This window comes from Cottoperca gobio, chromosome 4, assembly GCF_900634415.1.
Source record: "Cottoperca gobio chromosome 4, fCotGob3.1, whole genome shotgun sequence".
Classification (NCBI taxonomy): domain Eukaryota; kingdom Metazoa; phylum Chordata; class Actinopteri; order Perciformes; family Bovichtidae; genus Cottoperca; species Cottoperca gobio.
The window spans coordinates 2,502,757-2,529,994 of record NC_041358.1 but is presented as its reverse complement, the minus strand read 5'-3'; the positions used below and the strand labels follow the sequence as shown (position 1 = coordinate 2,529,994).

At 42.3% G+C, this 27,238-nt stretch overlaps 1 protein-coding gene across 1 annotated transcript in view; it reads right to left on the bottom strand.

The window, feature by feature from the left end:
* LOC115006922 (neuroligin-1-like) overlaps positions 1-26,815 on the bottom strand; it is a 179,940-nt gene extending 153,125 nt beyond the window's left edge. The window contains exon 1 of the mRNA XM_029429550.1: positions 26,395-26,815. The gene's annotated coding sequence lies outside the window, so the exon portion shown is untranslated. The remainder of the gene's footprint in view (positions 1-26,394) is intronic.
* Positions 26,816-27,238: the final 423 nt, after the last annotated feature.

The following is a 27,238-nucleotide window of genomic DNA, read 5'->3' as shown; positions in this document are numbered from 1 at the left end:
CTTATAGAACGAGAAATGTGTGTGTGTGTGTGTGTGTGTGTGTGTGTGCATGTGTGTGCGTGTGTGCTTGTGCGTGCGTGTGTGAGTGCGTGTGTGCATGCGTGCGTGTGTGAGTGCGTCAGTGTGTGAGTGCGTGCGTGTGTGATGAAGAACATGAACCCATCCCCAGTATGTGTTTTTTTTTCTCCACACTGCTTAGGAGTCAATGTTCCACCTGGATGGGCTCACCTTCAGATTTCATACTCTGAGGAAATCCTATTTAGCTACACACACACACACACACACACAGACATAACAAGTTGTAAAAAAATACACAATTGAAACACACACACACACACACAAAACTCAATGAGCTTAGACACCCGACAAGGGAGATATGACGTGATTACACACATGTACACGGAGATAGGCGCACATACCCGCTTTGGCTAGAGGCAGCTCACATGTGAAACCACACATCCTATTCTCCTCACAATAGCACACACACATTCTAGACAGAGAGGCGGGGAATGAGTGGCAGGGAGGTATGAAACAATGAAGAGTACAGACGTGAACAACATCATCAGAAGGAAAACCAGAATGGGAAGACAAGGGAGGCCAAAGACAGGAGATCAAACTGGAGTGTGTGATATACAGACAAAAGGTTCACACAACCACTTTGTGTGTGTGCGCATGTGAGTGTTTAATCATGGATAATTTAGCGTGCACATCAACAAACTGGAGGTAATTAGAGAAATATGATAACAGGGGGAAGTTAAAACGCGAAACTAAGATATGAGTTTATGTATCAGCCAACACACACATTAACACACACAAACACACAAAAATGTTACTGCAAGTCAATGCAACGCATTTCGAATATTTCAAAGTCTTTTACAGTTACAGTTTGATAAAACCTGTCTAAACCAGTGGTTCTCAAACTTTTCTCAGAACACCTAAAAAACATTTCACTATGGGTGACTCGCAACAAGCTGGTCCCTTTGAAATTATATAGTGTTAAGATTAAGTTCAGAAGCTACGTTGTTATGACTGAATGAACCGTTACATGTTGTACTGCACTGCAGTCCCCTCCACTCTCACTCTCACTCACTAAACTCACACCCTTGCCATCCACTGTACTGTATTCTTGTGTTTTCTCATTACAAACCTTTCATGCACTCTTACTACCCAACTTTACTAGAATGATTCCTCCTTGTTCTCGCCATGTTTGGCTGGTTTTCCTGTCCAAATCTGCCAGCTATATTTGTGAGCAACGACCTAAATTCACTAGCGATGATCATGTGTTCTATTTCTGTTTGAAGCCATGGGTAGTGGTGGTGGTGGTGGTCTAGTGGTCAGGCTTCCAAATAGAGGGGCTGCCACCATTGTTCCACTGAGCAAGGCACTTAACCCTGAGTAGCTCCAGGGAGACTGTCCCTGTAGATCACTGTAAGTCACTCTGCTAGATGACAAATGAAATCAAATTAAATGAAAAGTCAGGGGAGTGGTGGTTTTAATGAGGAACATGGCTGCAACATCCGACTGTAAACTGAAATGGACTTTTAAAACAATTTCACTACAGATAGAAATATAGATAAAACCATCCAACCAAGCATTTTGATGCCCGTTGTGGCGCACACGGGGAAATGACATAGGGGTAGACATCCGGCTGCACAGGAGTGAATCACAAACATCATGTTGGCCAGTAACAATGTTATTATGATATGTGTACAAGACTATTCTTCCTATGGCACCCTTTAACTATCACTGAATGATGTCAGATCTTCGTTCAGGTGGACTGTACTGGTTTGTTTATTTATATATGGCTCTGATTTAATTTGGTCTAACTTATGGCTACTTGTATTTAGGGAACCAGGACAGTAAACATGTGTACCCTGTGTGCCACAGAGGGCAAATGTGTGGTGGCGGTTTAGTGGTACAGCTTCCACATAGAACACCGGAAGGTTGTGAGTTCAACACCAGGACTGCCACCATTGTGCCCCTGAGCAAGGCACTTAACCCTGAGCTGCTCCGGGGAGACTGTCCCTGTAGTTAGTTCACTGTAAGTCGCTCTGGATAAGAGCAAATTACAAATGTGAATGGGCTATTGTTGGCCCTGTGCACATCCCTGCATCAAATTCATTGAGTGATTTGTTCCAAATAAAATGCTCTTAGTATTTGATATGTTTAAGACGAGTTAATTACTAGTTACAGGATCTAGTACAGTCTGCGACTCTTTGTTGAGGGTTGCAGTGATTTCCCTCACTGTGGGTACACATGTGTATATGGTGATGTTGTTATACTGTTCTACTTTTGCTTCATCAAATTGTTCAGCTCCTCATCAATCTAAAGTGCACCAGTTCAAGTGCATGACCTAAAGTGCCAGGTACAATCAGTGATCCATTTTAAATGCAAGGAAGTGATCAATGTTGTATATCATGTCTCCCGTTCTCAAGTATTTATTGCCATTAATCACTATATCATCATACAACTTTAATTGCTAATAACATAAACTCTTGTGGTGGGAGTTGACACAAACACTTCCCCTGCTAAAGATAAGTACATCAAGTCCAATCAATATCATGCACCTTATTTTAGCATCATCGCTCAACAATGGTGAGGCTGGATTGTTAGTTTGGCTGTGTCGTCCAGGTTTATATGTCTCTGGCAGAAACTCAGCTGAGCCGGGACAGGGCTGGGAGATGGACCCCAAAGAAAAGTTGGGGAGTGATAAAGAATTATTTAAAAACTAACATACAGTATGGTTGATAGGGGACAGCTCCACAGACTTTGTTTAGTTATATTCCCTATTATGACAGGACAAGCTTTTCCTCCAACACACTCAAACAAATGCATCTTTAAAAAATATCCAAATAACCAAGACACTTTTTTTAAACAAATGGCTGCACAATTAACTTTCTGAAGACTGGACATCTATACATCTTAAAGAATAAATAAATAAATACATGTAGTACATAGTTTGACTGTATGTAATTTCATCCACATTAGTTACATGTAACAATTATGTAAAGAAAAAAAGAAAAAAACATAGCTTAGGCAAAATTTAAGTTTGCTTTTCTGAAAACATTATACAATCCATATTCACTGTATGAAATCATGTTAGCTGCCATGTTGATGGCAGGGGATGAACTGCTTTGTCAGCCGCCTTCAAAAGTCAGCAGTTTTTGTTATTTGTTCAGGGACACAGAAGAATTGCCTACTAAACCTCTTTTACTTTTGGCAAACTGAAGCACGCTAAATGGTCCCTTTGGATCATGTCAAACGAGGAAACCAGTGGAATATTCTCACATTTCTGTATATTGATGGAAAATTATAACAGTTTCAAACACAGCGGGCTGTTGGAACTGAATTCCCTCAGTGATGCACATATAAGGCCCACGTACATGTCCAGTATGTTTCTCCTATTTAAATGTCATGAAACCATATTTTCTTAATCAGTTTTTTTGCTATGAGCGATAGATGCATAACACAGAATTATGGTTTTAGTTATTTTACAGAGATTTACCAATTATGTTTAACGATATTTGAGTTGAAATCTGATGACAGTTGTGAATGACTTGTTTTGATTGTTTTTTATTAGTCATGAATATTTAATGTTATAGAGAAGTACTCAAGATTCAAAAACAAGTTTTCCGGAGCTTTAAGTACTGTAAATTAAAGTACTTCTTATGAGTGATAATTCGTTTTTTTTTGTATCCCATGGATGTTTTTTACAAACATATATTTGCGTGTTTATGTAAGTTAAAGCAGTTTCTAATTTGCATTCTTAAAACATAGACGTTTGACATTTATAAACACCCATTTTCCCATCGTTTAGTGCAGCAAGTCCACGTCTTTTTTCTGTTGGTGTGAAGCTGAAGCAGAATTTGGTTTTATAACTTATCTCGACTCCATTGATGTAGCATAACACTCATAAAAACAGGTAAAAATCGGTTCAGCAGAACCAAAGATATAGTATTTTGTATTCCATGCATTCTCCTTCCTAGCACCTACGTTACCCACGATGCAACTCACTTGGCAACATCTATTTCCGCATTTTGGGTGTGTTATGCAAGTAGTGGCTAATATAGCTGTGGTCCTCTAGCAACGTGAGGAGCAGGCTACAAAGGTCACTTCTTTCTCAACTCCACACACTCAGATTTGTTTAATTTTCAAAGTTACAAAAAGCCCCAGCTGACACTGATTCAAGTGACATCACTTGAGGACCGTTCTCATCCTTCACACAGTTTCCTCTGAACCCAGAAAAAGGCTTTTGAACTAACATCTGATAACACCCTGCTGCTTGCTTGTTGAAGAAAATGGGTAACCCTGAAATGCGTGACACCAAATTAGAAACATAGGGATGTATATGTTTTAATTGGCAGACCTCTCTTTTCATGTTATATGTAAAGGAAATAATAATAATTTAAAGCGATTACGACAGAATATGGGAGTTAATGTCTTTCTGAAGTGGTGTTTTTTATTATAACCCAGGGACGTGACAGTTAGCATATGCTATTTTTTCCAAGGCCTCATGGGATGCAGGCGGCAGTCAGTCAAGTGGCAACAGCGTGGGAGAGAAGGTTAAAGCATTAAGGTAGCGAACAATTTGTGTTTTCCATCTGCCAGCTTAGAAACAGGAATAGAAATCTCCATTTTTCCCTGTGAAACATCTGTTGAGTCAGACTAAGTAATCCCAGACGCTGTGCCTCTCTCCAGTCAAACCACACAGAGGAGCAACAATTGTGAACTCAAAGCACACATGGTGATGAAGCTGACAGTTATCTCCTCCATCCGCCCAGCCCATACTGCCATACTGGCAGACAGAAGCTCTCCTGCCCCTCCTCCGAGCTACCATATTTCTAAACAAACCACCGTTTATTGACAACGGCGCACAAAAAAATGATATGTAGACAAACAACTGCAAAACAGGGAGCCAGCGCTTGCAGAATAATAGCAGACAGATAACAAGAGAGAGAGGCAGTGAGAGTGGAGAAAAGGAAGCTGTTTTCATTGATTGTTCCGCAGTTCTGTTAATGAGTCCATAAAAGTGGCTGCAAGTATTTTTTACAGCAAGACATGACATGCTGCTTTGTGTCATCTGGGACACATGAACTGCTGAGAGGGACAACAAATTGAACGCTGGTCATTTAGAAGCACACAACATTGGAAACGTCTTCACAATCTACAACATCATATTCCATGTCTGATAAACCAGATTGGATTTAGTCAATACTTCTTATGCTGCATGCTGATTTGCCTAATGGCCACATGCTGGCATTGCATTGCCGATTGCAACATCTCAAAGGCTGATCTCATGCTGCATGTACAGTAAGACAAAAGAACAACTAAATACATCAAACTAAACATGTAAGTTTCTTCTCACGGTTCACCTTAGAAGTCTGTAAATAATAGCTTTACCTGAATCCTCTGCGACTGACTAAGTCAAGGGTGTGTTTCCTGTGATGATGGCAGATTAGAGATCAATGTTCTGCAGGTGTGTACAGGCAGACAGTTTAATGATGTCTCTCTTGAGATAAGAGTTGTTCAGGACTTCTCACTGCAACTTGACAAATCACCTTGTAAAGCACTATTCTACAGCGCACACCAGACCAAACAAATCTCTCACAGCAAAGAAAGAAGAAGGAAGAGTTCAGAGTTCATCGACGTCCACATTCTACACCAGAGATGTGTTACCATCCCTCCCCATACACAACCACCTGATACCTAAAGTCTAAACTCAGGTCCCGTGATAACGACTCCATCTTCTTCATGCCAACTGAGGAAGCCCACAAGATATCGTTGAAAGCTTTCTCACCACCAAGTAAGATGACCTTATTATTTTATGGAGTGGTGGAAGAAGTATTCAGATATTTTGCTTAAGTTAAAGTACTAATACCACACAGAAAATACTCCACTACCTTAAAAGTACTGCATTTAAAATCTCAAGTAAAAGTGTTATGAGCAGAGCATTTAAGTACCAAAAGTAAAGTCACTGTGCAGTAAAAGAGTCAGTGTTTTACTATGGATTAATATTACTGCTGCATTGTACTGCCTTCGATGTGTAAGGTTGTGCTAAATTGAAATACTGTTGGGTTTATTATTCACTGCTGTCCTGTTAAAATAACTTTTCATGAGCTCAGACAAACGACGATGCATTCCAACAGGCTTTTTAAATTGTTGATTTAGTTTAAGAAGTAGGATAATTGTTCCCAAACTATAAAGGAACACTTCATCCTTCAGTTTATCACAAGCAATCAAATTCAAAACCCCCCAAATATGGAGATACGGGTTTTTTACAAGACAGGAAGGTAATGACAAATTGTCATCTTTAAACTAAAGCTACAAGACAAAATGTAGTGCAGTAACAAGTACAATATTTGTCTCTGAGATGAAGGGGATTAGAAGTATAAAGTTGAATAATATATATAGTATATATATACACATTCATGCTGTCAACAGTGGACTCCAGGAAGCATAGTTGCTGTTTTGGCTTCAGCCAATGGGGATATTAGTAAATGACATGCAATGGTATAATTATGGTTTAATAATGTCACACCTCTGCTGCCAACATTTAAATGCAATTTGTAGGATGATAACTCCCTCTAAAGTACATGAATCAGTCATGGGTTAAAGTACACGTCCTGCCGAGTGTTTGTGTGTGTGTGTGTGTGTGTGTGTGTGTGTGTGTGTGTGTGTGTGTGTGTGTGTGTGTGTGTGTGTGTGTGTGTGTGTGTGTGTGTGTGTGTTGCTGCCAATAACTCTGTTTCCTCTCCACCCAGCGTCTGAACGTCAGTGCCCCTGTGTGTCCATCTATGTCTGTTCCTCTCGTCTCTTCGTGTACGTTCATCTAAATCTAGATAATCTCATTTTCTTTTTCTTGCAGTTTGAGTGCATTGTGTCTTCTTCAGGTCATTAGTATATTATAAGTTGTGTTCATGTTGCACTATTGTTTACAGACATACATGTGTTCATGTTTCATGTTAGTGTATTGTTGTTGCTTTGGGAAATGGCACATTACGTATTCTCGTCAGGAAAGGTTCTCTCTGATAAACAGTCGTACACAGTCAGCTGACAAACTAAATCATTACGAGCACATGACTGCATTTGACCTCCATCTGTTTGTGGTTGTCCATCTTGTAAGTTCTCTTTGTGTCATCATAATATTTATCACATCTCTCACTGACCTCCTCTGATTATTTATGTCTCTCTTATTGTGGAGCAGGGCAATTACCCTCACATGAAGAGCCTTTACAAAGGGAGGTCTTTACACACCAGAGGGAAACCAGAGAGAACAGAAGCTTCATAGTTTCAAGTTTGTATGAGCCAAATGATAACGTGATCATTGCTCAGTTCAGTATCACCCACAGACAGACAACAGAATTAACCGCAGCTTTCCAGTTAACTGCTCCTTCCAACCACTGCAGTCTATTTTTTGACATGTTTGCCTTTATTTGACAGATGACCCAGTAGAAAAGGGGGAAAGAGGGAGAGGGGTATGACATGCATATGTCATGTGCTGTAACCGCTCGGCTACCAAGGTACTCCACTGCTGCGGCTTCTGTGTCAACTGAAATTGACTTCAGCGTCATGGAGACGTCTGTACTCAGCACTTATTGGTCAGAGGAAAACAAAACTCACATGCCTTCCATCCCGTTCTGAAACGTGCTACTACAAACACAGTGTCAAACTGAATCTGTTCTAAAGACAACATGCTTTTTTTCAGATTTTAGAAACTAAAACTTTTGGCATACAATGTACAGCAGGCCACCGATCACTTTCTTTATACATCCTTAGACTGTTACTGAGTGGACTGAACGCCTGTGTGTTCATGCAATTCATCAGTAATGTTCTTGTACGTGTCTTTAATGGTTTTTGAACACGAGTGGAGCTCGATGGTAGAGAGGTGAAAGATACATCCTGGCGTGTTGACAAATGTAGTGTTGGCTGTAGTGTCTTCAGGGGATCTGTTTGTCATACAAACTAAGAATAAGATCAAATACCCCGAGCTGTATCCTTTAATGACAGCTAAGCAAGATAGATTATGCAAAGTGGCTTTCTACCCCCCACAGTGTTTCAAATTAAATTATAGATTATGTATAATGAAATGTCACCATTTGAAAGTCGATGTCCTTAAATGAACCAAAACACATCTCGTTGATTAACACTTGGAGACATACTGAGTCTTAAAATAATTCCAATGGGGTGGAAAGTGAAGGAAAATTCCAATTTGTTTTTATTTCCACACAGCAGTGTCTGACGTCTTAATAATTAACAGAAACAAGCGTGAATTATTGGAAACAAGACAGACAAACACTAATTACAACAACAGTATAATAATATCATTTGAGACTTGATCCAAAAAGAAGGAAATCAGTTCATTTGAATATGTAAAAGAATAACATTTTTTTTGCAGCACTGTGTTAAATCCAGATGCTTCAGACTCAGACAGCAGAACACTGATGTAAGATGTGAAAGATGTACCTGTCCGTTCTCTCTGTCTGCGTTTTCCCTATTTTCCTTTCATTCTTTCCATTTCTCCCTCTCTACTAATATAATTATTTCCTTGTTGCTTCACTTGACTGGTGATTGAACGCCACCGGGTGTTCAGAGCAAATTTCACACGTGGTCGGGACCGGGTAACCAACTGGAAAATCCCTCTTCAATCCTCACCTCGCGTCTTCATTCCATTTCCTGCCTGTCCTCTTATTCCCATCCTCCCCTCACTTGCACTTCTTCATTTCTTCATTTTTCCCCCGTCCTCTGACTCCTGCCTCCTCGCTTTACCCTCTGCAGACCTTTGAATGTGGATCCCAGCACATTTTCCACTGCCTGTTCTACATACACACTGTTAGCTGTCTGCTACACACAAACTCATATTAATTTGAATAATTTGGACCTTTTCATCATTTTCTGCTGTTGGAATCTCACACCATGCATATTTTTCCTTCATTAATTTCTGCTTACCATGACCATGGTTTGAAGTTGTGATTTTATTCATAAAACTCATATTTCCTGTCTTATCTGTATTCTGCTGTTTGGGTTTTTGTTTACTCATCTGTGTTGCTGCTGTGCCCTGCAGGGATCAATAAGGTGTTCATCTTATCTTTGTGCATCCTCTCAGCTCCTGCTTTCCACACTACTCCACCTTCTCTCTTCATCCACCTTTTCCTCACTTATTTACCGTTCTCCTGGCTCTTCATGACTATCTTATCGCTTTTTTTTTATTTATTCATTCAATTTCTAACCTTATTCTCTTTGTCTTTTATCTGCACTTTCACATGCTTTCTTCATTTGGCTCTCTCTCCGTTTCTCTTTTCGTCTACATTCCCGGCTCCTTTCTCTCTCTCACATTCTTCCTTTCTCTTCTCTGTCCTTCCTTCTTCCCCTTCTCTTTTTCCTCAGTTTCTTCCCTCTGCTTCCAATGTAACTGCAATTCTTTTTCTTAACCTTTTCCTCATTCTTCTCTCCATCTCCCCCTATTTCACCTTCTGGCCATGGCAGGGGTGCTGTAGCAGTGTAACAAATCCCTTCTGAATCCCCTCAGTCTGAGTTGCTGTTCTAATGAGCTCCGATCAGCCACGGCAGCCTGCAGTCACACTGCTGCCATTCCACTGACGCTCAATGACAGCTATTAAAGTGGCGTGAGAGTGTGTGTATGTCCGGTGTATTGGGGGGGGGTGCATGTATGGCGCATGTATAGCCAATATTATGTCGCTATGCATGTGTAGCATGTTGACTAACCTAAAATAGCTTGGTACAAAAATTAAAACAAAATCAAATTTTAAGACAAAATATTGGAAAATCAAACACCTGAAGTTCTTTAAACCTATTGATTCCAGTGACATGTGCATAATCATAATGAGAAATGTGAGCTCCACAGGAACAAATTGTTTAAACCCGCATAACCTCTTTTACTATAATCTTGAATAAAAAAATTCCAGAGATACCAAACTTGACTTGACGCTAAAATACGGCCCTTACACAGCATCCGGCTGCGTCGCGTTCCGTAGCCAATAGGGATATTAATAAATGAATATTAAATAATTGATGTGAATATTAATGAGTGTGTGTTCACCCACCGGGTTGGGAGCATCTCAAAGCTCTACCTAGCTTCACTATCTTTACGTGCCGGGTCTATTTTTGAGCAGCTTCAGTCCTCAGTGTATTTAAATGCCTGTATTTATGGACAATTGAAAAGATAAGACTTTTCGCTGACTTCATCTTCACACAGCAAAAGTACTTCTGTGTTGGTAGTTAGTGAGAAAGAGAGACAGAGGAGGAGAAACGCGAGGAGTACTACAGAATGTAACCAGCAGTCAGACAAATCATTGTTATGATATCACAACATCTTTTGACAAAATAACCAAAATGCAGGTCAATGAAAGCAGCAACAAAAGGCTGTCATATTCACGTTCAGCTACAAACGTAAATGTATGTTTGCAAAACAGGATATATTAAGGCAAAAAGTTTCCAAACTATATTATAATGGGTCTGCCAAAGTGGAAAGATATAAGTAAATGTATAACTTTAAAGCTATGAATTTCAAACTAAGTCTTGTTGCATCAGTCTAAAAAGTGACAGTTTACCAGTAGCCTTTAGCCTTTAGCAGGCTTTGTACTGTGAAAGTTAAACACTGCAGCTCACACATGCCTGACTCACAGTAACAAGCAGACAGATGTTGCACGTGAAGTCAGTGACAGCAGTCTCATCATATGTTCAGAAACACACTGAGAGACACGAAACAAATGTAGCATATCTCAAACTTAAACCCATGGACGATCTGCATTTACAGCAGGTTCCAACCACTATTCTACCACATACAAGTCCCCCATGAGATAGTCCTGTGGGGCAATGGGAGCAACAATGATTTTTTTGAATGTGGATTCAGTATTCCAGCCTATTCTCTTTGGGAATTCTATAGTACAAAAAGAAATGACAACTTTTACACATCTGATATGTAAAAACATGAAAAGTACCATGTGCTTTTTTGATGATGTTAAAACTGTAGTCATCAGTATGTTAAAGCTGCACAAAGAAATATTAATTTACATAAAGAATGGAACAGATTAGATAACAATCCAAGCTATCGCCTGCATTTCCTAATCTCTGTCAGCGTAAACAACAATTAAGACAAAGGTAAATAATAAACTGTCATGTTCACAAGGTTTAATTGAATAAATGAGTTGCTCATAGCGATGAACTCAGAGACTCTGCAGAGTGTTTGGACATCTTTTAGCTAATTGTTTTGGATTTCCAGCCCACAGCTAGCAGCATAGGGCAGCATTTTTTATTGAAAAAGCTCTGAAGAGCCTGCTGTTCTTTATATGCCCAACACCAAACCACAGAGAGACAAAGTTAGCGACTGGCTGGTGAACATAATGGAGCATTTAGCCACATTTTTGGTAGAGACTAAACCAGAGTTAAAGGAGAGAGTATATTGGATTTACAATTGTCAGGTGGAAACGAACATGGATGTGTAAATATGCAACATTGCTAACACATTTCAGCATGTCCACCTTCCCCCATCAAGCTAAAATCATCCATTAAATGTAGCTTTAAATATTATTTACCTTTGTGTATATGTAAAGTGGCTGTGGCATTGTTTCTTCCAGAATTCAAGCTTTTGTTCACGGCACATTTTCATTTCCATATCTTACTCTCCCAGGACGTCTGGTAATAATATGGTTATATAGTGGTCCAGGTATACTGTAGATGAGTTCATTGTCTTTGCACTGAACAGAGATAAACATATACTGTATGGCACAAAAAGTGAAGTAACTACACTTTGAAGTTTTCAAACCCATCTAAGTCAAAGCAGTGACATTTAACCACAGTAACATAATGTATTGAGAGATTGCTTTAATAAAGTAGAGTCAGCATGTGGAGGCAGCCAGTAGGTGTAGTGATTATCTGAGAGGGCAGTCGGGGGAAAACTAAGGGCCAATCATTTCATCCTGGCTTGTCAACGCACAGAACATAGTGTTATTTTAAAGAGAGGACGAGAGAGGGATAGAACAGAGAGAGAGAAAAAGAGAGAGAGAATACGGGCTCACATGAGACTTATGGCTTAGTCAGTCACCCAGCTAAACACTCCATCAACCTGCGCTTTAGTCAGTCTCATCCATATACTCCTTCTATTTCCCATCATCCATCCATCCATCGTTCCACTCGCCACCGTCGTAGGATAAATCCTCACAACATCACAGCATTTTAGTCATCCCTCCATCCCTTTGTCTGTCCTATTTTAAGCATCTCATCTCACCTCTGTGATACACACACAGGGCTTGTAGAAGGGATTTATTGAAGAGGTGCGGATGACTATTTGAGGGATGTGCTTAGCTTGCAGGTCAGTCCAGCTTCAACCTCTCGCTGGTCCGAGAGAACCAGTAAGCCTGAGAATATAATGTGTGTGTGTGTGTATCAGAGAGAGAGAGAGAAAGAAAGAAAGAGAGAGAGAGAGAGAGAGAGAGAGAGAGAGAGAGAGAGAGAGAGAGAGAGAGAGAGAGAGAGAGGAAGGAATACAGCAAGATGAGCAAGGGAGAGGGGAGGAGAGGGGAGGATGAACTCCTTTGACAAAGTCCACTATAAATAGTTTCACATCACATTTGTACAATTACCTCTGTGTCCATAAAGGGACGTTTACCAGGCTTCAATAATCCAGCTACAATCTCCTCAGTGTGCAGGATGCTGTTAGCTCCTGGACATTTTAGTTGGTGCCATGCCATTGTGCCAACAGCCCATTATTCTGAAACCCAAATCATCAGAAAATGTCTCATTGGACCAACAGCCCATTTGTCCAATATCCAGAAAACAAACACCTTGTTTCGAAGGCCCAATGCTCTAAAAATACACCATTGAACTTTTTCCTTTTTCCTACTATGGTGAAGGCCTGACCCGCCCTACTCTGCCTTAGTCAAAACCTAACCAATCCAACTCTTTGTTCCTCAACATAACCAAGCCAACCAACAAAGTCAATGATAACTAGCCAGTAGGGGGGGTTAAAGCGGTAATGTCCGATCATTCTGCACAATAATTAACCAATGCTTTTTACGGTACATTGTTCGTAATATTGGGGGTTTCAGAATAATGGGCCAAAGTAATAATGTGCAGTTCCCCTTCAGTCATCAGTTTCTAACAGTTTTTGTAAAGACTTTCAAATGTTTTCAATGTTGTCTAACACTCACATTACCGTATAACCCAACCCAATTGCCAAAAAAGAAAAGAACTCTGAATATGTTCATGGAAAACTCCTGTTTGAATGAGTCCAAGACTGATCTACGTCTTCAAAAATTAAGATAAGAATGGGTTTCAATAAACTATTACTATTATTAGTACTTACTATTTTGATCAACAACAGGGAAACACACTCAATAGGGGAGTACATTTCTGAACAAGCACAGAAAAAGAGGGCAACAAGCGATGTGTAGAGGAGGTAAAACAAGCAGACTAAAAAGGGACATAACTGAACAATAAATAATTAGTAAAGTAGCACAATGCGACTCATCTTGAATGTAACTACACAGCTCCAGGACAAAACTGTAGGAGCGACATAAAAGAAAAAAGGTATTGAGTTACTGTAGCTTAAGGCAACGCATTTAAGTGAAGTGTCTGTTTATCTGTCTCTCTCACAAACATACTGTGTGGCACGGCAGCCATCCACATTCCACAACCACTTATTGTGACGAGAGTAAAACAGACTATTCAAGTTGCTCAGCAGCAGGGCGGCCGGCAGCACACTTGCAGACACAGCCATGTAAAGTGAAATTATTTGTAGCCCATAATACACGTTGTTTTACATTCGACTCAGTCCTCCTTGATTTGGATATGTTTTATCTGAAATCAGCCATTGGGTCTTTAGACTGATGTACCTGTATGTTGACGATGCAATTTAACATAGTTCCAATGTACATGTAAATGAAGTGCTACACTGAGAGTTCCTTATTTTCAACTCTTGTCCCTAGTTTGGCTTTTACATGTACAGTGTAGTTAAACAATACAGCTTCAAAATTTTAATTGAAAAATATGTTCTTTTTTTTTGACAAATACTGTTAGAAGATGAAAAATAAACAACAGTAGAAAAACACATTAAACCCTTTGGTGGAGGTAATACTTATTACCTTCCTGATAACAAAAGTAAATTGCATAAACTGTCAACTCTTATAGGACCTCTCTCTTTTCCAATTAATGCCTTTGTGCACATAGTTTCACATGTATTCTGTCTGTCCACTGACAAGCTGTCCATCTTGAGAGTGTTGTTCAGGCTGTTGACCAGAGAATGCAGCCTGTGTTCTGGCCTGTCAGTGTGGATCATTGTGCAGTGTGCCCTTGGCTCCAACGAGTTAAACTCCAGCATAGAGGTTCACACACATAGCCCACGCGAGCACTAACACACACATGCTAGCCCAGGGAGCAGCAGGGTATATGAGTAATAAGAGGACGTGTCGGCTCACTTTCCCCCCCCCCCGTTCTGCTCCTCATCCTCGCTTCGCCCTCTTCTCATCCTTCTCCTCTTTCCTCCTGGCCTGTCCTTCGCTTGCTCTGCCTGTTTGCAGTGAGAAAACTTAAACAATCTACTACAGTAAAATCAAAGTTTAGTAATAAAAACAAGACACCAAACTCAACAATATAAGATTATATAACCGGCTGTGACGGAGGCTCTGGACTGGACATATATTCAGCACACACCTGCTTGAAAATGCGGTTGCTACCTCAACATGAGCATCCTCATAACCTCCCACCAAGTATGAGTGCATTAAGCGCCAATCTACCTGCACTATATTCAATTCCATCGTCTCGACTGAGCAGAATCGATGCATGGATATTTTCTCTCAGTCACACAGTCTTGCCAGTAGGCGTCCATACTAAGCAGGCCTGTGCCGTGAGTACCGTAGCATGGATAAAGTGGAGAGCGACCGGGTTATCTGAGTGGGTGGAGGAAGCGACAAGCTTTCCCTTCCCCGTTTGCTTCACCTGGCAGACAGTTTGCGCCTGGTTTCCAAGAAGGTCAATGGGGAAGCGGTGGGTTGGCGTGAAACCGGCTTTCCTCGCCACCACACTGGCTCAGCGTGAGATGGATCCCTTCAGGACAGAGGCACAGGCGAGTACTGAGCTTCCTCCAGAAAGCTCACACACACACAGACATTCAAGTGGTACCCCAATCACACCTAAATATACATTCATTTACACAGTCAAATCTTGGGGGAACCAGGGCGGGTTGGATCATTATATCTTGTTCCCTAACCTTTTGTATTATAACTCTTGTATCCAATTCATTTCCTCTCTAAAACACTTACTCGTCTTTTCCCACCCCGTGAGAGTTCAAGTCTACTTCAAAGACTTAATTAGCCAGTTAGTTCTAGGTACATATCTGAAAACCTGCATCCCTGGGGTGCTACAGGGAGCCTAAAGAGGCCAGAGGCTGTGGTCGGACTGTGACGGATGCTGCTAGGGCCTACAGTCTGAATTTAGTTTTCACAACTTGCTGTTTTATATTACTTTTGGCTTAAAGTTGTGAATTCTAAATGGCCTCTCTGAGGACATTGACGTTGTCTTTTTTGAACAGCCCAGGTATGGTTCTAGGTTTCCTATATTGAAAAACAAAGTTAGTGAGGTTTGGCCAACAGACATAAAAAATAGATTTTTTAAATTCAACATTATGGCCCTTAAAGAGGTCTGTATGTTTACTACTGTTTTGTATGCATATCCAGATCCAACAATACCATGTCCGTGCACCTACAGGAAGCAAAAGCAAAACTGTGGCGTCAAACAAACTAAACCTTTTTTCTGTATCCTCACCATACATCAGAAATGTTGATGCAATATGGGCTGAAGATAAAGAATTGCTTTTTTTAAACAAGTCTTAAGGACAATGAAAATGGACTTCAAAACAAAGCAGCAGTCTATTAATGCTTCTCTGCTTGTACTCTTGTTTTCAGGAAACCCCCAGTCCTGGGAATGATTGCCTGCACACAGACACATCAACACACACACACACACACACACACACACACACACACACACACAGTTATACTCTTTTCTGGTCATGTAACCTTCACAGCCCTATCAGCCTGCCAGCATAGTCTGTTCTTTTCAGCTCCATCCTCAGGTGAGCTTTCAGCGGACACAAATGTGTGAAAAGATTTGAAGCCTTTAAAAGCGACACCCTCAGGGACTAACACAAGACACAGAGGAGGGGGAATGAAGACTTTCTTGCATCTCCGAGTATATTCATTATTCATTGAAATGAAAATACACAAATGGGATGCTGATACTTGCCTTATAATAATCCTGACTTAATTCCAAAGGTCGCCTCTGCTCCTAAAGGTTCTTGTGGCGATCTTTCGTTCGTACTGTAGCGCAAAAGGTCGATCGCGTAGGGCAGTGCGGGTAGATCGCGCAGCGTTTAACAATATATATATATATATATATATATATATATATATATATATATATATATATATATATATATATATATATATATATATATTCCCCAACGGAACCCCGCGCCCCGTGAAATTTAAGTTTTTTGTTTTTTTCTTGCCTTGCGCATTCACATTCCCTCCTCCCCTCTGTTTCGCTCCCACACACACACGTGCCCCACAGACCCACAGTCAGAGACAGAGCTGAGGAAAGGAGAGGAGAGAACTACGCACCAGCACCCGTCGCACAAGCAGCAGACAGCACCCCCGTCCCGTCCCGTCCCCCGTCCCCCCGTTGCAGCAGTTTTTTAATACAGGTAGAGCACTTGGACCTGGTCATTTTAAAAGTAGCTCACAAGTCAACAAACTGTGGGCCCCCCTGCTGTAGAGCATGTAAACTGGACAAAGTGTTCAATTATAATATTTAACACACATGTAAATCTGTCAATGGGAATTGTGAATCATGGAGATTACATTTGGAAGGGGAAAAAACCAAGTCATGTAACCACAGCCAGTGATTCATAGCGTTCAACATGGCACTATGTTCTGTGCTCAGTCATCTAAGCATGACAGCCAAATGCTCTCATTACCCAATAAGAGCTAGAGCAGTTACATTTGGTGACAATAAGCTAATCATAAGCACTGCTAAATTACAGTCCAATAGGTCACTTGTCACAGTGTGTCCCGCTGCACCAAGGGTCACTTTTGTTTTGTAAACGGTCAATTACACCTTTGCATGACCTCGGATTGTCAAAATCAAAATTCCTCCAACCCCACGCATAATACGGCAAATTCATACAAAGGTAATCTGATCGTCTACAGGCCGGACAATTTGGAGATTTGCTGTATACTATGTGCTTGCTTGGTTATCCTAACTGAATACAGGCTGGACACTAAAAAACAAAAAAATAATTCATTATCGTTAAATCTGCCGATTATTTTATAGATGAATGATTTGGCTATGTCGGAAAATAGTGAAAGGTTTTGATTTCAGCTTCTTAAAGTCCAAGGTGATGTCTTTATAAAAGTCTTGTTTTATCAGTGCAAAACCCAAAGATATTCACTTTAATGTGATATAAACAGAAACACAGGAAATGTTCATATTTGAGCGGCTGGAAACAGCATATTCTGCCATATTTGCATGAAAAATTACATGAACTATTAATCGATCATCAGAATAGTTTTCATGAGCTACAAAACTCACTCGATCTTGGACGATTATGAAAAACACATTATGTTTTATAATTTTCTAAAAAGATGGAAACTACAGTATAGTTATGGTATAGTTATATAGTTATATAGTTATAGTTACACTTGGTCAAAGTAACTTGGTTAAGAAGTTATAAATGTTCACGGCTAGTACGTGACCGGATGCAAACCACGCTGCCCCACGGTGCCGGAAAATGCTGGTCAACTATTTTGATAAATAATGTCTCGATGATTTTGATGCCAAACTGGAAAACCATCTCTGATTACAGCTTCTGCAGAGTGATGATTTACTGCTGTTCTATCTGGTATGCGATAGTAAACTGATATTGGACAGGCAGAAATGTAAAGACGTCACCTTGCGTTTGGGAATTAGATTTTTGTATTTTAGCGACGAAACAATGAAATAAGAAAATATACTGCAGATTCCATCCATCCATCCATCGTCTACCGCTTATCCGGGATCGGGTCGCGGGGGCAGCAGCTCCAGTAAGGAACCCCAATCTTCCCTTCTCCGGGCCACATCCTCCAGCTCCGATCCTGAGGCGTTCCCAGGCCAGTGAGGAGATATAATCTCTCCACCGAGTCCTGGGTCTTCCCGGGGGTCTCCTCCCAGCTGGACGTGCCTGGAACACCTCCCTAGGGAGGCGCCCAGGTGGCATCCTTACTAGATGCCCGAACCACCTCAACTGGCTCCTTTCAACGTAAAGGAGCAGCGGCTCTACTCCGAGTCTCTCACGGATGGCTGAGCTTCTCACCCTATCTCTAAGGGAGACGGCAGCCACCCGTCTGAGAAAACCAATTTTGGCCGCTTGTACCCGTGATCTCGTTCTTTCGGTCATGACCCAGCTTTCATGACCATAGGTGAGGGTAGGAACGAAGATCGACCGGTATATTGAGAGCTTTGCCTTCTGGCTCAGCTCTCTTTTCGTCACAACGGTGCGGTAAAGTGACTGTAATACCGCCCCCGCTGCTCCGATTCTCCGGCCAATCTCTCGCTCCATTGTCCCCTCACTCGCGAACAAGACCCCGAGGTACTTGAACTCCTTCACTTGGGGTAATGGCTCATTCCCTACCCGGAGTAGGCAATCCACCGGTTTCCTGCTGAGAGCCATGGCCTCAGATTTGGAGGTGCTGATCCTCATCCCAACCACTGCACACTCGGCTAGGAACCGATCCAGTGACTGTTGAAGGTCACAGACCGATGATGCCATAAGGACCACATCATCTGCAAAGAGCAGCGATGAGATCCTCAGGTCACCGAACTGCAACCCCTCTCCTCCACGACTACGCCTCGATATCCTATCCATGAAAATCACGAACAGGATTGGTGATAAAGCGTAGCCCTGGCGGAGGCCAACATTCACGGGAAAAGAGTCCGACTTACTGCCGAGTATCTGGACACAACTCTCGCTTTAGGCGTATAGGGATTGGATGGCCCTCAAAAGTGACCCCCTCACCCCATACTCCCGCAGCACCTCCCACAGTATCACCCGGGGGACCCGGTCATACGCCTTCTCCAGATCCACAAAACACATGTAGACCAGATGGGCATACTCCCAGGCCCCCTCAAGGATCCTTGCAAGAGTAAAGAGTTGGCCTATTGTTCCACGACCAGGACGGAATCCGCATTGTTCCTCTTCAATCAGAGGTTCGACTACCGGCCGAACCCTCCTTTCCAGTACCTTGGAGTAGACTTTACCAGGGAGGCTGAGAAGTGTGATACCCCTGTAGTTGGCACAAACTCTCTGGTCCCCCTTTTTAAATAGGGGAACCACCACCCCGGTCTGCCAACCCCTAGGCACTGTCCCAGACTTCCACGCAATGTTGACGAGGCATGTCAACCAAGAACCGAGGTCCACCACGGTGTTCGAGGGTTACCGCCCCTTGAGGCACCTAAGACCTTGAGACCACAGCTCATCACCGCAGCTTCAGCAATAGAAGTTTTGAACATCGCCCACTCAGGTTCAATGCCCCCAACCTCCACAGGGATGGCTGAAAAGCTCCGCCGGAGGTGTGAGTTAAAGATCCCCAGGACAGGGGCTTCCTCCAGACGTTCCCAGTTCACCCGCACTACCCGTTTGGGTTTACCAGGTCTGTCCAGAGTCTTCCCCCACCCCTTGATCCAACTCACCACCAGATGGTGATCAGTCGACAGCTCCGCCCCTCTCTTCACCCGAGTGTCCAAAACATGCGGCCTCAGATCAGATGATACGATTACGAAATCTATCATTGACCTTTGGCCTAGGGTGCTCTGGTACCACGTGCACTTATGAGCATCCTTATGTTCGAACATGGTGTTTGTTATGGCCATTCCATGACTAGCACAGAAGTCCAACAACAAACGACCGTTCGGGTTTAGATCAGGGAGGCCCTTCCTCCCAATCACGCCTCTCCAGGTGTCTCCATCGTTTCCCACGTGTGCGTTGAAGTCTCCCAGCAAGACTACGGAGTCCCCTACTGGAGCCCCCTGCAAGGCTCCATTCAGGGTCTCCAAGAAGGCCGAATACTCAGAACTGCGGTTTGGGGCATACGCACAAACAACAGTCAGAGTTTTCACCCCCATAACCCGAAGGCGTAGGGAGGCGACCCTCTCGTCCACCGGGATAAACTCCAACGTAGCGGCGCTCAGCCGGGGGCTAGTGAGTATCCCCACCCCGGCCCGAGGCCTCACACCTTGGGCAACTCCGGAGAAGAATAGAGTCCAACCCCTATCCAGGAGTACGGTTCCAGAGCCAAGACTGTGCGTGGAGGTAAGCCCGACCAGATCCAACTGGTAGCGATCCACCTCCCGCACTAGTTCCGGCTACTTCCCCCACAGAGAGGTGATGTTCCACGTCCCCAGAGCCAGCCTCTGCTGCCCGGGTCTGGTCCGTCGAGGTCCCTGACCATCACTGCCACCCGTGTGACAGTGACACTGCAGATTATTTTCTTTAAAACAAAAAAATGAAATCTTAGTAAAGCCCTTCTTTGTAGACTCAACCATCTCCCTTAGTTTGCAAAGGAATGTGGCTACTTCCTGCTTTGCTATCTTGACCTTAATTATTACTACAAGAGTTGTTGTCACTTGTCAAGAAAACACACAAATGACACATTTGTACACAAACTCAGAAGTCCTTCATGAAAGTAAGATGTACTACACAACCTCTTGGCACACTCACTGCACTGACACTTAATTATGTCACTGCAATTCCTGTTTTGAAGAATCATGTAATGAGAACAATATCCCTGCTTCAGCACAGTGAGTTAGAAGATCGCTGAAGGAGGAGGCCGCTCTATTCAGCCAGCACACACCGGCCCTTAGCTGAGCGTCACTAAACCAGAGAGGGACCACAATTGGCAACGCCTGTTTCAGTGTATTACAGTTTCTAACCTTAAAAAAAAAATGTATTACAGTTCTGACTAAAACATTTTAAAATACAAACACTTTGTAAAAACTTTTACCTGCTTTCAACTTTATAAGATATCAGATTCACTGAATGAATGCAGTGACAGTGGACTCAATAGGTTTACGATCTGGTTACTCTGTTAAACAGCAGTATGTTGACATGTACTCCCCACTGAAACCAGGACTAATAACATTCTCACAAACCGCACAGAGGTGATGAATAACTTACATTCTTTGCTTGGCCAATACTGGTTTTATTCTTAGAAAGAGCATTTCATGCCTAGTGACACTAAACCTCTCCACTGTACGTTGAACTGATAGAATAATCTACTGCTTACAGCCATGTCTCTGATGTTTTCACTGCCAGGGGATCTACAAAATGACAGCATGGCAGAATAAGAGGAAGAAATGGCCGTCCCAAGCCAAGGTAAAATGATCTCAGGACATTCTGTTGCATAATTTCTCACCAATCTGCCTCAGCGAGCACAGAAGTGGATATACACAGAGCAGGTGACAGTTGCCAGGAGCCTCACCAAGTGTGGCTCCACACAGACACTTTGTTATTCTCTGCAACAGACAGAGTCCTACGAGCATTGCGAAAGACCCGGTCTGGAGTCCCAATGTGTTGCACGGCCGGATTGGATTCTCAGTACATGGAATTGTTATCGGCAACATCCTGTGAAGAACGCGGTGAAAAAGCACAAAATAGTATTCTATCTTCTCTGCTGCTTGCTGTGTTTTGTGTAGAGCATTACGCTCCCAGACTGCAGGGTTACTTGTGGTTCCTAGAGTCTCTAAGAGTACAATGGGAGCCAGAGCCTTCAGCTATCAAGCTCCTCCAGTGGAACCAGCTTCCAGTTTGTGTTCGGGAGGCAGACACACTCTCCACATTTAAGAGTAGGCTAAAGACTTTCCTTTTTGATAAAGCTTATAGTTAGGGCTGGCTCAGGTTTGCCCTGGATCAGCCCCTAGTTATGCTGCTATAGGCTTAGACTGCCGGGGGACACCTCCCTGCTCTCTTCCTTCTCTCCCTCTCTCTTCTTCTCCCTCTCTTCTTCTCCCTCTCTATCTGTATGCATTTATGTAAATGTATGTTACTAACTCACCATCCGGGGTATCATCCCCGGAGTGTCTGTCTCTCATGTGGCAGGTTGCCACTGATAAAGTTTACGTCAGGATCATGAATCGTGACAGCGCCTGCTGACCTGGTCCTGCTGGACACCGGGAAGCCTTATTGACATTTTCCTGGATTCATCCAAACTTTCTATTTCTTTTTTTTTTTTCCAACACAACATAATTTCTGTCAAATGTTGTATTTGTACTATGTTGTTTATCCTGTACACACGACATCTATTGCACGTCTGTCCGTCCTGGGAGAGGGATCCCTCCTCAGTTGCTCTCCCTGAGGTTTCTTCCATTTTTTCCCCTTTAATTTTGGGGTTTCTTTTAGGAAGTTTTTCCTTGTGCGATGCGAGGGTCTAAGGACAGAGGATGTTGTAACCTGTACAGTCTGTAAAGCACACTGAGACAAATGTATAATTTGTGATATTGGGCTATACAAATAAATTTGATTTGATTTGATTTGATTTGTCCCCTCTGTCTGTCATCACCGGTAACATGCAGGTGCACCATGGGGTCTAGTGTAGTTGAGCAGCAACAGTATCCTCCTTGTCCTCCATCTCTGAATTCTGTATTTGGATGTGCCCGTCGGTGAAGTCGTGAATGTTGCGTCTTGCTCTGATGCCGTACATGTACATGATCACCTCTAATGAACATGTTTGTTTTCATACATTTCGACACGGCCTGTTTTCTTTCCAAAAACTCATTTGCATTTTTTAAATCACAAGCATGGAAGTTGTTTGTTTTATTTCCATTCTATGCAATTAAAACATTCTGATAATTAAAAGAAACAGCGTGAGCAGAGCGGTTATGTGCACCAACTACAGCACAGGCACTGCCAAAAATGTTGAAGCATAATTTTTGTATGACTATCAAAGTGGGAGAATAGCCGTGGTTTGCTGCGGGACTGTTTTTGCTTTTTTTTTTACTATAGGCTCCCCACGTTGCAAATTATCCAAATGCAAATAGAAGCTTTTTCTAGCTGTAATAACCACAGGGGGAAGTTGGGATTTGCATGGATAGATGAGCTAAACATATCTGTATGATCAACTCTGAGGATGCACACTCGTTCTCTTTAAATGGTCAGTTCATCAGAATGACAAACTAGTATTTTCTTCCAGCTATGTAACCTCGTGAATAAAGATGAAAAACGTATAAATTGTATATTTAATGAATAATTCAAACTGATGAACAAACAGATCAGAATCCCCATTAACACCTGTCATAAAGACTGACAGCTGGAAGCACAGTGAAATAAATGAGTAGGCTGCCACCACAGTACAATGGTTATGTATACATATATATATATATATATATATATTGCATTTAAACAATGTGCAATATATGAATTGTATTTTCTGGGGGGGGGGCAAACATTCTTTGTATTACATATAGTCTTGTCTGTTTTCTATTCTAACAAACCGAGCAATATTCTAGAACTGCTTTTTGACTCCTGAGCAGAAGCCAGCAGTAAAACACAGTTTGAACATGTGGGAGGAAACAAACAAATCTATTTGAGAAGAAAGTGGTTCAGTTTCCCACTTTCCTCTCAAATACAGAATAGATTAGAAACCACTTGTGCCCTCTCTGTATCCCTGTCAATACCTAATTTATTTTCTGCTGTCTCAGTAAAGAAAGATGCATATTTAAAATATTCTAATTGTTTCCTTGTTGCAATGTAATTAGAGCTTAACAAATATAGTATATTCAGCAGTGTTTCTACACCATTTGTTCAATACTACATAATATCTGCTTTACCCTCAAAAAACACTGCCAGAGATCAAACCAGAAACCATCTTCTGTGGTGATCAGCTGTTCTCCATCTCTATATCAGACTATTGCCCCATGAACAAGCAACGATACAATTAAATACCATGCAAAGACACACACCATATGTCCTTTCTAACAACCTGTCAGACCATCCCAACGACTCCTCTGACAAACAATTAGATCATTTAATCATGTTGAGTGTAAAAGCAGAGTGTACAACCTTTAGGGCCCCAAAATCGGTTGCACGCAGGTCACTTTCTCAATATGCAGTTCTCCGATTTGTGAAGCCTGTAAATATCACGTGATTGTGTGGATGTTTACACATATAGACGCATGCAAAGATTTACTGTTGATTGGCCATTTGCAAGTAGTCCCTCTTATAAAATTAAACATCGAAACTAAAACTGAAAACTGTGGTGGAACACTTTACCCCATTGTCAGACATTTAAGGGCAACATCTTCATGGTAAACTGGCATTTCTCAATGTACTTAACAAGTTGACACCAGAATGCCTTGTCAGTGCATACTGTGACATTATGGGAGGAGGCTCAGCCCTCTGGAGGAGACTCCTTCGTAGGCCATGTCCTTGGAAGTCCTCTGCATTGGGACGCACTGTGATAAACACTTACTGTGACTGTGACGTGCTACATTTCATCTACCTTCTGAGCTTTATTACAAAAATAAACTGCTCCAGCCATCTTTGGTGTTTGGATTACAGAATGTAGGCCCTTTGTTGAACTGGAAAAGGATGATTCCATGGTAATAACCACTGATGGAGTATAGCCAATGTGCATTTTGTGCCACTGTGCTAAAACAGTTCAAAGCATAACTTCAATTTCAAGGGCCAGCTTCACATAGAGAACCCTTCAAAACAAATGAGTGAGGTGGCCACTTTCTCCTGAAACAACAGGGCCACAGCATGAGTCAACTAGGAATCTATAATTTGCAAACTATATAGCTCCTTCCTATGTACAGAAGCTGTCGATGAGGCAAGAGGAGGAGAGGAGGAGAGGAGGAGAGGAGGAGGTGAGCAAACCAGGGGAGTGAGCAGTACGTGAGGGGAGAAAAGAAGAAGACACGATGAGCGGTGAGTAGATGTTTTCCTTCAGGGCTGAGCTATGTAGATCAGAGCCCCTGGGACTGAGTGGTGTGAACCACAGGAGCCCCCCCCCCACGCCCCTTAAACAGAGCCATGGAGGCTCCACCACGACTTGATGAGAACACAATAACGCAGCGCGAAAAAAAATCTAGGAACTTCATTAAAGGTCATCTGCAGATCACAGGAAGTGCAGCAGACCCAGATTCCAGAGCATCACCCCAGACAGAAATGTGCAATCTGTACACATGAAATCCCGTTAATGGTTTGAGCTGCCTGAAAGTCTCTGTGAAACACAGAATATGCATGATCACTCAGGCTTGATTAGGATCATCAGCAAGGCATTTTTCCATGCCCACATAGCTGGAGTCATGACTAATATCAAGCGCTACATCTTGCCCTACCAAAGCCTGTTCCTTGCTGTATCTCTGGTTGCGAGAGGTGACGGAGTAATGTCATTAAATACTCTATCTGCCAGGGCCACGTCGCAGCATCCAAATGCTTTTTCTACTTCATTTTTTTGGTTAGACAAGTCATTGGAGCGCACACACACAAATACCGCATTCATCCAGTTTTATATGGTGATGGTGCCCCCGCAGCGGCCGACGGGCGCAACTTTCCTCCTCCTCCTCCTGGATCGCAGCGGATAGAGAGACTCCATTCACCATACGCGCGCGCACACACAGCGTTCTTCTCAATCCCCCTCCATCCTGACTCCCAGCAATCAGCCTGAGAGGAGGTTTGCGTTAATTTGATTAACCACAGGGAATCAGCGCGTGTATTTTTTAATAAATCTAATTCCAGCATCACTATACAAAACCTACAAATTCTACAAATGTTCATTTTGATTAAGAATGGATAAAAACGAGTTTTCTCTCATGAATAGAATATCATGCTGAGCAGTGACAGTTTAAGAAAGAAGATTTACACACGCACGGACAGACGAATAGTTCATTAATTTCCACAGCAGGGTATATATTTCTGAGAAGAAATTCACCACACAGCCATTTCAGCCAAAGCCTTATTTTCGAACCCGGCTATTTTGCGCAGCTTTGTGTGTCCATGCGCTTGGAACAGTGTGAGAGACCCAAAGTGGCAGACAGAGGCAGTGGAGCTTTTGCTTTCTGCTGTGCACGGGGACGTTTCTAGCAGCCTCGCAGTACCTCTCATCCCTAAACCCTTCCACTAAGCAGAAATAACGTCATGTGGAGAAAAGGGCATTCATTATCTCAACATCCACTTGAACTTGTCTTCCATCACCACCACCTCCTCTTATTCCTAATAAATCATGAACTAAGAAAAAGAGCCCATTGCATCGCAGATGCTTGATTTGACCGGTAAAGTGTCAAAGCCCCCAACAGAAGGTCTTATTGCCTGATGGAGCTTGCAAAATGAAACTCTGAATGTGTATTTACCGTTGAGGCAGGATCCCATCCGCTGATTTTTTCCACCTTCAGACAATATTCCTCAGTGCGTTATGTCCCGTTGGGATAAGGTGCATTCCATCCAAAAGCTACATAGCCCCCCAAAAAATACCGACGCTCAAGCGTTGGAAATAAGCCTGGGAAATAAGGCTGGCGCACTTTTCACTCCAGAGGGTAGAAACTCAGGTTAAATGCTGTCCAACATTTACACACGCGCGGAAACAAATTAAGGAAACCCCTTTAGTCCAAAAAACAAGTCCGCTGTTAATCCAAAATGTTTTTTTTATTTACAACTATAATTAGAATTATATTCTCCTACACAGCAAAGACCATTGCGCTCCGGGTCTTTTGACACGCACCGGTCTACATGTTAATGACGGTGATCTTGGAGAAAAAGAAACAAGAGTGGGAATTTTCCCCCCATCGTCCGCTCCTCACGAATCAGGCTGCACTTGGCTGATAAAACACAGTTCTCTCTCTCTGCTCTCTCCTCCCCCCTCCTCTCCTCTCCTCCAGCCCTCAGTCTCTCTCGGCAGCTTTCATGGAGCAGAGACGCACCTAGCGGCCTTGAAGGGAACTCCGCAGCCACATGAGTTCATCCCCATCCCGCCGCCCCCACCACAGACTGCTCTTAAAGACACACGGGAGAGTGAGACTTTTTATTCATTGCGTGCCTTCCAGGGGGGGTAACAATATTATAGGAAACATATCGAAGTATAGTGTTACAAGTGGTGCAATAAAACACACCTGCAGTATAATGAATTCATTATAAAGAGTATGAAATGAATGAAAACGTAAATATTATGGACAATAATTATTGTTTTAGGGAAAATTC